At 37.9% G+C, this 10086-nt stretch overlaps 1 long non-coding RNA gene across 1 annotated transcript; it reads left to right on the plus strand.

Annotated features, from left to right (window-relative positions):
* LOC114000149 lies at positions 1–9627 on the plus strand. Its single transcript, XR_005563005.1, has 4 exons — positions 1–97; positions 429–559; positions 2820–2924; positions 9443–9627. It is a non-coding gene; the product is annotated as an uncharacterized LOC114000149 (long non-coding RNA).
* Positions 9628–10086: the final 459 nt, after the last annotated feature.

Genomic DNA, 10086 nt, shown 5'->3' on the forward strand with positions numbered 1-10086 from the left:
TTTCAGGCAGGACAGCAGTTCCCTCTCCGTGATTTAGGAACTCTGCAGGACCACCATGCCATGGACCTGCCCCTCTGTCATTAAATCCCACCAACTGGTAAGTTTTCATCCTGCACAGCCCCAGTATTCTGTTATAAATCTTGTTTCTAGCCAAATATAGTGAGTGTTTATTTCTGTTAGAATCGCCCCTAGTGAAAATGTTCAGCTGAAGCTTCCTTGCAAGGGTCTGTTAAACTTATTCAAGGAAAATTAAAATAATCCTCTTATTTCCCACAAAGCATGAGGAGGGCACCCAGGACACTTTAGTCTAATAACTCTGTGATGATTGTGTGTTCTTTGTTTATTATGCACCTCATATTCTCCATATAATAATAGAGTTTTCACTTTGTGATCTGCAGGTAAACTTATTTACGTGTCAAATATTTCAGTCTTCCAGGATGACAATCACCAGAAGACTATGTAGCTATTATTGTGTTTTGACCCACAGTTGAGAACATTTCTTCAAGCTGAGAAGGCAGACGCAAATCACTTACCTTTTTCTTTTTTCCTGTAGATGCAGGTGAGTAGATTTGCATTATTGTTACACCCTTAGATATTTTAATTTTCAAACCAATGCACTTGAAAGCTTAAATAACCTTTTTTGTCATGGTGGGAAATAACTTAGATGGCAGAGTGACTTATAATTTAAGCAAAGTTCAAATCTCATTGGCAGGCAAGTCTGCTTAAGTGTAACCACCTGTGACAAAGAAAAAAAGCCTTGGCAGCCACTGCAACCTAAGGCAGCAAACACAGTACAAAATATAATCATCTTAATATGGTCCCTTTTTTTCCTTGTCTCCAAAGTGTATAAAAGTTGCCATATAAGATTATAGGTCACTTGTGTAGGTCTTTTATAAGAGAACTTTAACCTTCTAAAATATCATTTACACAAAATTGCTCCTGAAGTAAATCTTTCCATGCCTAATTAGTGGACAGATTCCCACTCCAGCTGGGGTCTGATCCAGCTCTCTCAGATATCAGCATAGAGAGACACTAAGTGTACAAGCTGAAATAATCCATTATTTACCAGCTGTTAACACAGGTTCTCAATGGAAAAACTAGTCATTGGCTCTATCACCCTGTACCACATGTAAAATGCTGCTGAATCTTGTTGTAGATGAGGTATGGGTAAAAGGGCTCTGCTAAGGCTTCTGTTAATACTTAACAGAGTGTGAAATGCAGCTCAGACGAATGAAGATACTGGAACCTCAAGATCCAGACTCTGGCACAGTGTAGTCCTCAGTTTTCTGGGTGTTCCACCTGTGTCACTTAGATTCAGGTCTAACATACAAAAAGCTTTATACGTTTTCATCTTGCTTTACAGCCTGTGTCTGTGGCACGTAAGTGCTGGTGCCAGAGCTTCTGTAAGAGCTTTAAGCAAGTTCTTAGGAAGACTTTCTTCCAGTCCTCTTTGTCAGCAGTGATAAATTACGAGTGTTGACATGCTGTTCCCTGTGTGATGTTCCCAGTACGGCAAGAGTTGAGTTTTATTTTGATCTGGTCTTTCATTTTTAACAGGATTAAGTTTACCTCTGTTTAGGCACACATTTTCTTGTATCTTTTGTAGCTGTGGAGTCCGGAAGTAAATTTTTCAGAAGTGTTTAACCTTGACCTTATTTCTGTCTTCTCAAGTTAATAGTGTTTGGCCAGCAGAGTGCTCTTTCTCTGCCCGCTGCTTGTAATCTGCTTGTTTGCTGCAGGGTGAGGTGCAGATTGTACCTGTCATACACACAGCTGGATGTCATAAATGATTCACACCTGTTTTCAAACAAGTGCACTTTTTTATAAAAATCCTTGTAGTAGGTGTTTTATAAACTCAGCAAGCCAATGAGCCCAACAATATAAATCGGAAAGGACCAAGGGTCTGCTGCTTGTTTTGGATGATGACCCTGCCTATCCTTAAAACAAGATTTTAATCACAGAACCCACTTTTTGAGCTCAAACTTCTGAAACTGGATTACAAACTTGTGGCCTTCCTCTTTTTTGTCTCAGATTTGTCCAGTGGCTTTACTGTCATCAGTCATTCTTGCTTTGTGCCCTTTTCTGTATCCTGCTGAGCTTGACTGAGGGTTCTTTTAAGGAATTCTCCTGCTTTAGATATCTATATTAAAATGTTTGGGATCATGATAATGATTTTCTATTTAGCATTTCTCCTATTCCTTTTTCTAATTGTGGTAACTGCTCATTTGTAATATCTGCTCAAGAATAATAAAGTACTCTGTTCCTGTTAGGCAAAGTTTTCTAATCTAAGCTGTAAACAATTCATTCAGTTACTAAAGCTTTTTTGGGCAAATTCACAACCTGTCAAAGTGTTTGTGTGAATTTTTTAAACATTTAAGCTGAAAATAGATATCTAAAGTCAATTGTTGAGCCCAGTAGAGAGTGGCACACATAAAACTTAAAAGGTACACTTGTAAGGGAGAAAGATATCAAAGTGTGGGTGACATTTTGGAAAATATTAAGCACAAAGTTAGAGGGATAAAGAGGCACATTAAAGACTACTGGCTTGAAGAAAGTGAATGTTGAAGAGTTGTGGTATTAACATAGTGAAATCCTTAGCTCCTGCCCTGAGGAGTTGCTTTTCATCGCTTGGAGTCTCAAGGTATCTGCCTCTTAATTAATCAAAAAATTAGTCCCTGCAAGTTTCCTGTTTTGAATTGGAAAGCTCTCTGGATCAGAAAGGATTGCAGGAACCTAAGCCTTTCAGTTTCTCCAGCAGAAAGCAAGTTAACTGGTAACTTCTAGATGACCTCTGAAAGTCACTTGTAATTTTTCATCAGGCTGGAGACCCTCCCTGCTGCACGGCCACCGCAGCACACGCCGCATTGTGATTAGAGACTCCTGGAACAACAATCATTCAGCGCCACCCTCGCTGCCAATGTTAGGTAAATATTAAAATAACTTTTGAGGTACCAAAAACTATAATTGGTTTTGAAGATAAACTGACTATTCCTTTGTTCTAAATATGTGGTATTGTGACAATATTCAGTTTTCCCATAATTTTCAGAGTCTCATCTCTTTCTAGGGTTATATTCAGTTCATTTGCATGTTCTGTCTTTGCTCAATCACTTCTTAGATATTAAGCCCATTATCTTGGTTCTCAGTCATCTTTAATGGACGTTTCTGTAATTTGTTCTATTTTAAGTACCTATTGCCAATTCTATTTTTTAATATATTATATTTGCTTTTCCTCGTTTTTCTTATGAAATCAAAATCTCTTTAGATCTCATAATGTGCTGCTACATTCTTACATTTTTTACAAATTGAGAAAGTGATATTAGAATGAAATTAAATCTAATCAACTCCATATATCATCTCTTTCACCCAAGAGATTAGGACTTTGTTCAGTTGGTCTTTACCTGCTTCTTTTTGTTCCCTCCACCAATGTGTGCTATTTCAAAATCTTTTTGTTTAGTGGGGAGAGGCAGCTTTAAGGCAAAAAAATACCAATCCCATTGATTCTTCGTTGTTTTTAATTTATAAATTGGTTTTGTAACTTGTTCAATAGTGGAAATGTCACAAAGAGTCATGTCTGTTGTTCATGTCAGCTAAAACCTATGTGCTCTCCGTGTTCTTCAGCTTCTCCACAAAACATCAATTCAGAAGAGTCCTGAATGCTGTCATTACTGTCCAACAATCTTAATAGTGATGTTTGTGTTCCTTGCTTTTATATCTCTTTTTCTTCATTCACTGAGTCCATAAGAATCAAAGATGAAAAAGGGGTTGCTTATGCTATAAATTTCCAATTTATAAGTCTTGTTTCTCTGTGTCGATAGAAACTGCCATCTTCATCCATTCCTGGCTATTTCAGGATTGGCTTCTTATCAGCTGCCTTCCTCCCACACTTGCCTTTTCTGCTGGCTTGGGATCCAAGTCTGCACTTCAGACTATATTTGTCAAGAAAATTCCTTTAGACAGACAAGTGGCAAGCAAAGCACACTATATGCAGGACCAAGATGCACACAATTGTGTCTACCTTTCAAGGAGCCTGACTCCACATTCCCTACTCACTGATGTAAATGTTTTCTTTTCAGCTATCATCTCTCCTGCACTTAGGTTGTTTAATTACAGCATGAAAACATTAGGCATATGTTCAATTTACAGTTATTATCAGTGTCATTTCTTGTTTGGTTTATGTTTCATACAGGTTCTTTTTTTTAAAAAATCACCATTCTGTTTTGACGTTCCAGATTCTGCATGTTTTGTTCTACACTCTTGCCAGTGCTCTGGGGGTGTTTGGACTCTGGTAATCCTCTAGACTAAATGCCTCATTATTTGCCTCTCTATCTGTCATATTGTTCAACACTGCACTGCTTCAGGTGCAGTACTTAAATGTTCTGGCCTTCAGAGTCAGAGCACGCTATTTTGACTAATTATAAGAATCTTTCAGGTGGCATGAAAGATTTATGCTATTCATGCTTTTCCTATTCTGCTATGTTGCCACATTCCTTTGTACCTTTCTTAGTAAGTGCTAAACACTAGTTATTGACTAAGAACTTTTGCTTCAACATCTTTCATTTATTTCTCCGCTGTCAACATGGTCCCAAGGTGTAGGAAAGTACTTGGCTGACCTGCTGTTGTCTTAAAGGTTTCTGCAATACCCAGAATTTCTAGCTCTGAGCAACTCTATGAACCTACAGGGCACATATATGAGACCAGCATTCATAGAAATAGCAGGCTTGACTCAGGCTTGCTGTCATTAGACTAAAGAGGTGAATCTTTTGCTAAAGCCGTAACTACATGATTATATTTTTTTACAAGGTTGATTTTTTTTACCCTCCATGTTATTCCTCCAGTTTAAAGTGAACTTCATGTTGGTCAACCTTTTCTTTAGTTTTTGTCATACACCAAAAAAAGGACAACAAAAAGGGGAACAAATGCTTGTTCACTTCATGGTCCTTGAGTACACAGAGTACATGTTGCTTCATCAAAACCATCAGAGTAGCACCATCCTTCTAAAGTGAGGGGTGTGCATACAAACTTTGACTTTTGTGCTAGTCAATGACTAGAAGCAAATGCAGAAATGAGTATGCTAAAATTCCTGGGAGTTTCAAAAACAGGCTGCTGCTTCTAATAGGGCAAGTTGAGTGGCTCCCACTACTTTAGTATGGCTTACTGTATCTGATACTACCTGATCTTGAGCAGGAGTGTAAGTGCTGATGAGACAGCTGTGTCAAAAACAATAAAAAATCTGTCTCAGGGTCTGCATAGATTCTCAGTTGCTCCAGTTCATTACATTGACCAATTATACCCCTCCAGATCCTTTCTTCTTGGTTCGGTAGGTGGAGCTGTAACACGTTTAAATTTTTCCTCGGCCAAGATGTACCGTTGCAGGTGCACTGACAAGCACAGCTTTTGGTTCCCAGCACTGCACATATTAATCCATTTTATACAAGTTGGCATTTTGCGTCATTTTGAAATTGCACATAAAAAGGAACCTCAAGTGCTATGCTTATTCTGCTTATTTCTGGGGAAAACCATCAGTCTCCGTTTCTAATATGCACTTTTCAGATTTTGGATGGCTCTTTTCTACTGTTCAAAAAAAAAAAAAAAAAAAAAAAACATGTTAGGCTCAATTTTAATATCTTGAGCTTTGGGAAAAAATAATCTCTAACATAATAAATTTTGCTTATTTGCTTATTTTGCTAGTTGCCGGTTTGAAACAGACTCCTTGGAACAACTGAGAATTCATGAAATCATTCTCATTAATTTTTTTCAATTTTAGGATAATATCAAATCCACTGTCAATTGTTAGTTTTCATGTTCTCAAGTAGTTTACACTTTATAGCGTCAATAAAAGCTTTTTAAATAACAGGAAGCTATTATATAAATGGACATTTCTGATAATTTTTGCAAAATTGCTCTTAAAAATTCTGTGCTACTGAAAAAAAGAAGAGCCTGGTAATGAGACTAATTCACTCTTCAAATGTAACAGCATCATTTGAACATTGTCACATCATCTCAAATCATTCTTAATTCTAAAAACCCTTTCCCATTTCAATTTTTTGTGGAAAGTTCTCTGTAAAAGCAATGAGAGTATCCAAATTAATTTTAAAGATCACAAAATTGCTATTTCTTTTTAGAGAAGAGCTGTCTTGTACTGATCTCCTGTATGCAAAATTATCTTAATGGTATCTTCTTTCATCTTAGTATTCTCCCTTGAGCAGTTTGAGTGCTTTCTAGTTCTCTTTAGTTGCAGCTAAATATTTCAAGCAGGCATCAGAAACATTACAGATTGTCTCCTTTGAGTTCCAAGAGCTTCTTTGATGGGGGCTCGTGACATCCTTTTGCAATGCACCATATAAACCAGCAGTTCCTAACCTTTGTCTTTATATTTTATTTTTCATAGGAGTTTCTAATGACCATGACTTTCTCCTTCTCTGCCCGTACACTCTCCCATCCCTTGATGCACGGCGAGGCTGCCGCAGTGAGTGTCTCCAGCCTTGGTCCTTCATCCTTGTCCTGTCCCTTGGGCATACTGTGTTTCCTGGGGCAGGTCAGAGCAATGGAGAAAGGAGGATCCATTTGCAGCTTTAACACCTCTCTTGGCTAGCCTGTGTTGCCATTTCCACAGTTAAAATGCCCAGCAGAGCTCAGCATCTTGTGCTTTGCTCACAAGTTTACCCTATACATTGACATGTCTCCTTACTAAGGTATCAGCCAGAAACCACCAATACAAACAAGGACTACAAAAGAGCCAGTCTTTCATAAAATACCTGCTTTTTCCTGTTAGCTCTTGTACAGGCTTTTTCATGGTCTTTAACAGTCTGCAATCGTATATTTACGTTCAACTTGAAATACAGCTGTCCTATTTGGAAAATGTTATTATCGATACTGGTGTTATCCAAGACACTTTATTTGTCTAATCAGCTGAGTTGTCAGGTTGAATTAGCAAACCCACTTGTATGAATCACAGAACAGCTTGTGGCTGTGGTGTATTTGTTTATGATATTTATTAGGTATGCATACTGGATAATTTGGATGGAGACATTAAGGTTCCTTTGCTACAGTCCTATGCAATTCAAAGCCAAATAAGTCCTCCTTTCAAAAACAGTACTGCAGAGATGAGAAGAAACTTGTGGATTCTACACTGGCACTGGGTGGCGGACCATATTTTGAGGAACTTATTTAACGTTGCAAATAGCAGGTGCTGTGCATTGTAGACCCATGAGTTATTGCTTTGTCAGAAGGTAAGTTAATCAAAACTATAGTAATCCATTGCACAGGCCTTAAAGTATTAAGAAACACTGTATGTGCTTGCAATGTCTTGAGCAATCTGTAAAATCCACCCTTTGAAGAAAAGGTTATAACGATTTACTGTACTCCTTCATAGGATGTATCCCTTCCTCTCAATCATCAGTAAAAAAAGGCTAATGAAGTTAAAAGGCAAAAATGTTGCTGAAGATTGATATGCAGTATCAACCTGCTGGCACTATTTTGCTGCATTGTGTGCATTCTCATATCACTGTTTAGTATGTGCTTGTAGTTTACAAAGGCTAGCTAAGCTTATAATTGCCAATAAAATTCAGTAGTGTTTTATTGTCTATCTTCACACTTTGTTCATAGACCTCTATACTTGCAGACTTTAAGACTGTTTAAAATCAGCATCGATAGTGATAAGTGATCACTGTTTAGGGATACCTTATTTTAAAAAGAATCTTGCTTACCAAGCGAGACTACAGTGATTGCTCATTGGTAAGCGCAAGAGGAGGGGAGGGAGTGGTTCAGTGTAAAGTATAAACACAAAATGAAAATATCTAAATATATTAGTTTGTCATACAGTTCTGTACACTTTCAGATAAAAAAATAAAAGCAAACTTTTCCATTTGATCAACTGATTTCTCCCTGGCAATGGACCTGAATTTTATTAGCAGCAGTAAACAACTGCTTTAAAAGGAGGATATTCTCCTTCCTGTGAAAGCACATTTATTTCCTTCTCTCATTCCCAATCACTTTTCCAATCCTTATAAAAGGCCAAAGCAAAACTCAAAAGTACCTCTCCTTGAAATGTGCATGTGTATATGTATATATGTGTGTGTGTGTGTGTATAGACATGTATAAATTGCAAATAAACATGTTATTACTTCGTCATTACAATTAAGAATTGAATTCCAAGCTTCCTAGAAGAGAGAATTGGAAAGCAATTACTCTCAAGTGAACCAAAATACATTTTCGTTATTCCCGCGCCGTCTGGAAGCCATGAAATCCTGTCTCTGGGAGGCAGCCATCTTTTCATCTGTACCTATCCAGGCCTGCTATCCCATCTCCCTGCACTTCCCCTCTTGCTTTTGTCAAAAAGATTCAGTAGCCAGCCTGCTCCTAAGGAATATGTTGGGTTTGTTGAACAAGTATTTTCTGTTCGTTGCAGAATGCATTATTTACTACTCTTCCCGCACCTCTAGGTCTGCAGCCAAACTGTATGCTGTCACTTGAAATGGAGTTATTGTGAGACACCTTGTAACACGAGTGGGTGAATATACTGCTGACTCCAAGAAACCTCTGAGTAATTTTTGTTAGGGTTGTGCATGTGGCTGAGGCTCGGAGGGTGATCCGCAGGGGCTGGAGCCAGGTTTGGCACCAGGCAGCTCACACTGACAGGTGCCTCCAGGCGCTTTAGCCAGTGCTCTTGGTTGCTGTGCATGCCCGCAGGTCAAAAAGCACTCAACATCTCACAGATGCGAGACTAATGATTTTTAAATCTAATATGGCCAAGATTTCATGCCAATTATCAAATGAATGTTCCTATTTCCTGTAAAGATGTGTTTTATAGTACTCTCAGCTACACTTTGACTACTTCATGCAGGCTGTCTCGGTGAACAAGCTGTAAAAGGAGTTAAGTGCCAATTAAAGCGCTGCGAAGAACCTCTTTTGCATGAATCAGCGAGGCACTGTAGTGTGCATAATATCACTTATACAAATTCTGAATTGTTGCCTTTCGTTTCCAATATGCTACAGCAACACCTGGTTTATAGGACCCTGGCCGTTCCTGTGCAAAGTCAACAATGGCATACTTTTGGAAAACCATTCTGTTTATTTTTAGTGTAATTGTTCCAAACCATATTAAGAACAAGCTGAATGAAAGGTTCTTGACAATTACCCCACTGGCACCTCTAAAGATCAACTGAATAATTTGCCGTTCATTACATATTTACCATTACCAAGGTGGAAGTATTTAGTAGCTTTGGGATCAAATTCTGTCAATCCTCCAAGAAAAGATTTTAAGCAATTGAGCTGATTATACTTCCCTAAGTTTACATCCACTGCATTTTTTATATTTCCTTATGTTTAAATGAGTTGTATCGTGGGAGACAACAAATAAATGGGGTTTTTTCCACTTACTTCTTTCTACCGTCTCCTGTCTCTGCGTTCGCACAGATTTGAATTCTCTCTGCAATTTCTCTAGGGGGTGATAACAGCAAGGCTTTTTCCCTCTGCAAATGTATGTGACTTTGCTGAGTTAATGAAAACATGGAAGAGGAGGACCAGCAGTAGACAGAGGTAGGTAAACGATTGCTAACCATTGAACCTAAATTACTTTCTAAATTATATTTTTGACAGTGTTCACACTTAGTAGTATTTGGAAGGAGTCTGCAGTTTATTTTATATTTACTTGTCAAAGTAATTTGTTTTATTTCTTCTTTTTTTTTTCTCATTTTCTCATCTTACAGGACTGATTTTGCTTTTTATTTTGTCTCTGTAGACACTAAATTCATTCAAGAGGCCAGCATCAGTGAATGCTGCTGCTTTCAGCTTCATCTCCTCCACTGAAAGACGGAAGCAAAGGCTTGTCAGCCTTTTAAACTTACTTTGATTCACTTTCCAGGGTGCAAACATTAAGTAGAAGCACCAAGTCAGCTTTCAGAATAAGACAGCTTTGCAAGCAGCATGAGATCCAGACCATTTTCTCTTTTACAGGAGGATGTAACTTGCTCTGTTTTACCTCAAGGAAAATTAAGTTTATTTTCCTTTTATTTTCCTTTATTTTCCTTTATTTTCCTTTTCCTTCCCCTGACAAAATAGACTGCTCAAGCTGTATTACTATCTGTA

This window comes from Pipra filicauda, unplaced genomic scaffold, assembly GCF_003945595.2.
Source record: "Pipra filicauda isolate LSUMZ 115617 unplaced genomic scaffold, ASM394559v2 scaffold179_size1759329_pilon, whole genome shotgun sequence".
Lineage (NCBI taxonomy): Eukaryota > Metazoa > Chordata > Aves > Passeriformes > Pipridae > Pipra > Pipra filicauda.